This window comes from Adiantum capillus-veneris, chromosome 23 (genome assembly GCF_014529385.1).
Source record: "Adiantum capillus-veneris isolate H3 chromosome 23, ASM1452938v2, whole genome shotgun sequence".
In the NCBI taxonomy this organism is placed as follows: domain Eukaryota; kingdom Viridiplantae; phylum Streptophyta; class Polypodiopsida; order Polypodiales; family Pteridaceae; genus Adiantum; species Adiantum capillus-veneris.
The window spans coordinates 63,805,466-63,811,288 of record NC_140953.1 but is presented as its reverse complement, the minus strand read 5'-3'; positions in this window follow the sequence as shown (position 1 = coordinate 63,811,288).

Genomic DNA, 5,823 nt, shown 5'->3' with positions numbered 1-5,823 from the left:
GCATCTCCCTCTCTTTCGGAGCATTCGACGCGCTCCGAAGCTTCGACGTCGACGAGACGAGCTTCACACTCGTCTAGACACCGGCGCTCTAGTGGTGGCAGTGGCGGTTGTTGTGGGGATTCTGGCGCCGATGCCTCCACACCGCCTCGTGTTCAACGAGGCTCTTTACCCTCCCCTTCTTTGCTCACCCCCACACCAGCCACAACATCACCATCTACGCCAGGTTTTGCGCGGCTGACTGTTCCTAGCAGCTACACACCTCTACCTACTCCGCCAGGAGCCACCCCACTCGACACTCCTCGCTTCGGGGCCCAGACGCCGGTGGAGACACCTGACGTCCGTACCCCCATCGACACGCCGCTAGAGACCCCTGCCGGGACACCCAGGTTCACGCGTCACCGGCCAGAGGGCTTGCCTTACTCCGTCGACTTCAGCGGCGGCATCATCATGGATGATGACGGCAAGAAGGTGATCTCGTGCATGCGTGGTCTTTGCTCTCAGCTGTTTAGACACTACATACTAAACAAATGGAGTGAAGTACCAAGTGATTTAAAAAACAGAGTCATCAGCATACTTCATGATGAGTTTCCCGTTCCAACACGGGATCAACGCTTCAATGAAGACCTGATGAAGATTCGAATGCGCGAATACTGCAAACACAAGCGTTTCGAAGTGCAAAAAGCAATCAAGCATGGGTGGAACAGGCCAGATTGGCTGGCCAAAGAAGATTGGAAGAATGCGAAGAAAGCAGTGCGCGAGAATCCCGACAAGTGGAAGCAACAAAAGGATGCAGCCAGAGCGCGAGTAGAGGCAAGGAGCTCGCACCACTTGGGGAGCGGTGGATGGGCATCATTTGAGGCCAATTTTGTAAGTGTTTTCGCATTGCTCTTTATGTTCGATAGTTTAGGGTTTATGAGTTTTTTAATTCTAACATAATGAAATCTTTGTATGTTTTGACAGTGGTCGATGACAGGACGTGATCCCACACCGTACGAGCGCGAGTACGCAGGCAGGAAGGGCTTAAACGCCCTGATGGACATTCTCAGTTCTCGCGGCGGCATGGTTAGTATTAGGGTTTACTCTTTTCTATTTTTTGTATTGTTTTATAAATGTCGTTATATGTTTATACTTATTGAAAGCTGTCTTATTGTCTTTTTTTGCAGAATCCGACAGATACGTCGCTTGGACGCGATGAGACGTCTGACTAGACGACGTCAGTTTAGCCGTAGCTAGATAGCATTAGTTTAGGGTTTCTCATAGCTTATGTATCATGAGACGGATTTTATATGTCTTTTTGAACCATGTATATTATTACATTTGTCATCGCAATTCATTTTGCCAATCAATTCTTTATGCCTATGATGTTGTACAATTGTCATTATTACATTTGCCAATCAATTCATTTTGCCTATGATGTGTACAATTGTCAATTTTACGCTTGTCAATTTTGCAAACAATGCGTCTTTTGGGTGACTATTTTGGGTCTATTATCTACCCTTGCACTTTTTTAAAAAAGTGAATCAAGTACAATATGGTTGATGGGTGGCAGGGCATTCAATGCCTTGCCACCAAAAAAAAATTCTCTCGGGCGTCACTATAACCGTCGCTATTGATGGCTCTGTAGCGTCGCTATGAGCGTCGCTATAGACTTCTGTGTAAACGTCGCTATAACCGTCGCTATAGGCGTCACTATATGCGTCGCTATACGCGTCGCTATGTAGCGACGCATATAGCGACGCCTATAGCGACGGTTATAGCGACGCTCTCGTAGCGACGCTATTAGCGACGGTTTTAGCGACGCCGGGGGTTATAAAAACCCAGTGTATTTCCGTCGCTAACAGCGTCACAAGAGCACACAACCTCTTGTAGTGACAACACAACATCAAGCCATTGAGGGGCCTCTCCCCTTTGAAATCCCCTTTGAATTTGGCTCTTGATTTCAACAATGGGGGCCGCCCCTGTCATGAGCCAACTCCCACCTGAGGAGCATTGCAAAGAGTTTGGGCCACCAATTTCCTCTCCAAAAAGAGTGGGGTAGGACGACCGCTCCATGGGAAAAAATTGAGTGGAGGGGTGCAAAAAATGTGCAATCGAGGGAGGAGCAGTTGGTCGTCCCCCTCTGGGCTGATCTCCTCATCCTCTGACTGAGCCATCTCCACAAAGTTGCCATTACCAAAGCTACTACGCAATGTGGGGTCCACTCCCTGCCGCAGAGCCTCCCTGCTCTAAGCACTCTCGCAAGCAAAGAAAACATCAACCCTTTGTAGTTCTCGCAAACCCTCTTGAGACTCTACTCATGTTTTATTCACTACACAAACATTGAGGGGTTTTTTTTTTATGGTACTCACAATAGTGAGCTATATTTATATTAGATATCCAAAAAGAATTACATGGCCATGCTCAACAAGAGCCATGGCATCAGAGAGGCAAAACCATACCAACACATTGGTCAGTACAACAATACAATCATAGACGGTCGAACAGGAGCGGTTATCCTTGACAGACATAGATCGAACCTAAAAATGTCAGGGGCCATAGTCACCATCACGGAGATGCTTTGTGAGGTTCCACCAACGAGCACCCACTGCCACCAGTCATTTGTTGCCTTGACTAGCATTCCAAAAGCATAGAAGGAAGCATAACAACTCCTTGAGCCATAGATCCACTGAAGAACCGACCATCAAACAACATGCAAGCTATTCTTGGTGAGCCAAACATTAACCCAAGAGACAAGCATTGTTGTGCCGATTGGTTCCACCGAAAGAAATGCGTCTGCCACTCGCCCCGCTCTTACGACTGAAGAAACTGAACCATCACCTGAAACTGGTTGCCAATCTTCCCCCAAGGAAGCAAAAAATAAGGGGGAGGCTTAAGGCGTGCAAAAAGGATGAGGGTGGGACTGCAAGAAACACCCACCTCTTCCGCAACCCCTCAGGATCTCACCCTTTTCCCTCGGCTCCGAGACACCCAGCTTGACATGACCCACAACCACCCTACCACAGAATCATCTTGGGGGCCCCTACTCACGCTCATCTCGTAGGCCATAGCTACAAAGCACATCGGCTCCTCACAACCCTACCTTAGAATTAAAAAAAAAAACCTTGGAGTTTTTAAAAAAAGGTCATAGCCTTTTCACCTTATCAAAGATACCTTCAAAGCCTTTCACCTATCCAACTCAAATTGATCCGAAAGAAATTTTTTCACCACATACTCACATTTTATTAACACTACAAAAACATTGAGTTTTGAAAAAAAAGGGAGCTAGGAGGCTCCCTTTTTTTCAAAACTCAATGTTTTTGTAGTGTTAATACTCACATGTTATTAACACTACAAAAACATTGAGTTTTGAAAAAAAAGGGAGCCTCCTAAAGGATCTGCACAGACACCCCTTTTTTTCAAAACTTAATGTTTTTGTAGTGTTAATAAAATGTGAGTATGTGATGAAAAAATTTCTTTTGGATCAGTCTGAGCTGGATAAGGTGAAAAGACTTTTAAGATTTCTATACTATCTATAATGGGAGGAGAGATTCCGGCCACCCCTTCTTGCCATGCATCAGAAGCACCTTCATCTGGCAGGTGTGGCTTGCAAGTTCGAGTGCACAGTGATGAGAGAGAGAGAGAGAGAGAGAGAGAGAGAGGAGGGGGAGGGGGGGGGGGGGGGCAAGTTCCCTGTGCAAAAATTGAGAGAGAGGCAGGCGGAGCTCATCAGCCACACTAGTCTCTGATAAGGTGAAAATACTTTGAATTGGATAAGGTGAAAAGATACCTCAACAAATGAAAGGGCATGGCTACTTGTTGGATGCATACCAAGGCAAGGAGATGCACGTGTATATGGGGGGAACTCAAAGCTAGAATTCAAAAATAAAAAAGGATGTGAGAAGAAGAAAGACTAGCTGGCAGTGCATTCACTGCAAAGGTGGCAGGTGAAGGAGCAAGGAAAAGGTCCTCTAGGAAAATGGAATAGGGGCTCGTAGGTGATGCGCAAGGGAGCAAGGTAAGTTTAGGAAGTGTTGTGTGGCACAAGGTGATTCTTTTTTTTATATTGTAGAGGAGTCACAACTCCGTAAACGAAGCAAACATGGAGGACTTGTTAGTACACAACTCCAATAACAAATATGGGTTTCCATTTGAGTACAAACCCAAGATTTCATGGTGGTTTTATCATTATGTATGTAAGTTGAGAGAGAGCAATTTGAAAGAATCTAGGAAAGATTCTAGATAATAGAAGTGGATGGACCGAAACTTATTAGGGAGAATTAATAGAGATTCCCACTTGATTATTATGAATGAGAAATGGAAAATAATTTTTTTCTTTGAGATGCATTTAAAGGGAAAGTGAATACTTAGGTTGGTTTTATGAGTTTGAGGGATATACAGGCAAGTGCCGCATGAAGGAGATAGAGAGAGGGAGGGAGCAATGCCATGCGTTGAGATCTCCCTACAAAGAGAGGGAGATTTTTGTTGTGCCAAAATGAACAACATGATGCAGAAGAGATGTTTTTTGTTTGCCTCACCCTCATCAAGGTGTGTTGCACCCTCTCTGTAGAATGGCATTGCATGTCACGCAATGTAAGAAGTAGAAAATACACATTTTTTAATCTTTCCCATGTGAGGGTGTATAGCAAGGCTCACTCTTGAACCTTGTGTTTGTTTCTTGACTTAGGTTACGATGTGGGCCCAGCATGCACAAGCCACAAGTGAGTTGAGAATAGTATGAGGGAGCTGCGAGATTCGGACATGCAAGACACAAATGGTGGAGAGTGAGGAAGAAGCACGGGGGCGTAAAGGCGATGTGGGAATCAGTTGCGAGTGCTTTTCCTTCCACTAGAAAGATTCCTTTTGGAATTGAATATGACAAATAGATAGCTTTGTTTGAAAATAGACCATAGTGTGGATATAGTCTTATTTTTCCTCTCTGTGTGCGCGGGCATGTGCTCAATGTAAAAGTGAATACACTCTTCTTCAAAAGAAGGTCTACGTACACACACATCGACACACACACCCTTTGAAGAAGATTCTTTTTTTACTAAAGAAGAAGAAGAAAAGACAGAGAGAGAGAGAGAGAGAGCAGGACGAGAAAAATACATTTTCCCTAACCGGTGAAAATAAGGACAAACTTGAATTTCTATCAATTTTTAGGTTAACATTTGAAGATTTTGCCAGTAATTACACTAAAACTTGTGTAAGTTTTTTGATTTTAATAAAGGAAACCTCCTCCCCATTTTTTCATTGGGAGCAATTGCCTACACCACACCACATAGGACAAGATAGGCCCATGCCGTATAAATATTCGCTCAAATTTTGGTTCGCTCGAAAATGTATAGTAAGACTCGTTTGAGATAGAACATCTTTCAGTCCTAATTCTCCTTCCAAAGGTATATTCTCATAGCATTGAGTAATATCTGTTGTGAAGAGATGGATAATTTGTTTAGGAAGGTTAAGAGTAACCTCGGTGGAGTTTTTATTAGCCAAAAAGGGTTATAGTGTATTTGGAGAAAGTTAAAGCATATGTTTTATTTAGAGGCACAGATACATTCAAATTCTGAAAGAACAAGGTCAAGACAGAGGGTGATATCTTTGGTAATGTTAAAAAAAGTACCATTCGAGGTATCAAATTTCCATTTAAACTTATGCTTATGTAGTTTATAGGTGGGAAAATGTACTGGAAGTTTGGTATTTTGAAGAAAATACCCCATATTTTCTAGATGTTTTGAAATACTATTGGTGACCTCATAAAGAGATGTGTTTATAAGTGGTATGAATTTCTTCCCAAAAACCCGAGAGTGAGCTGCATTCCATGCCAAGTTTTTGCATATAAGAGTG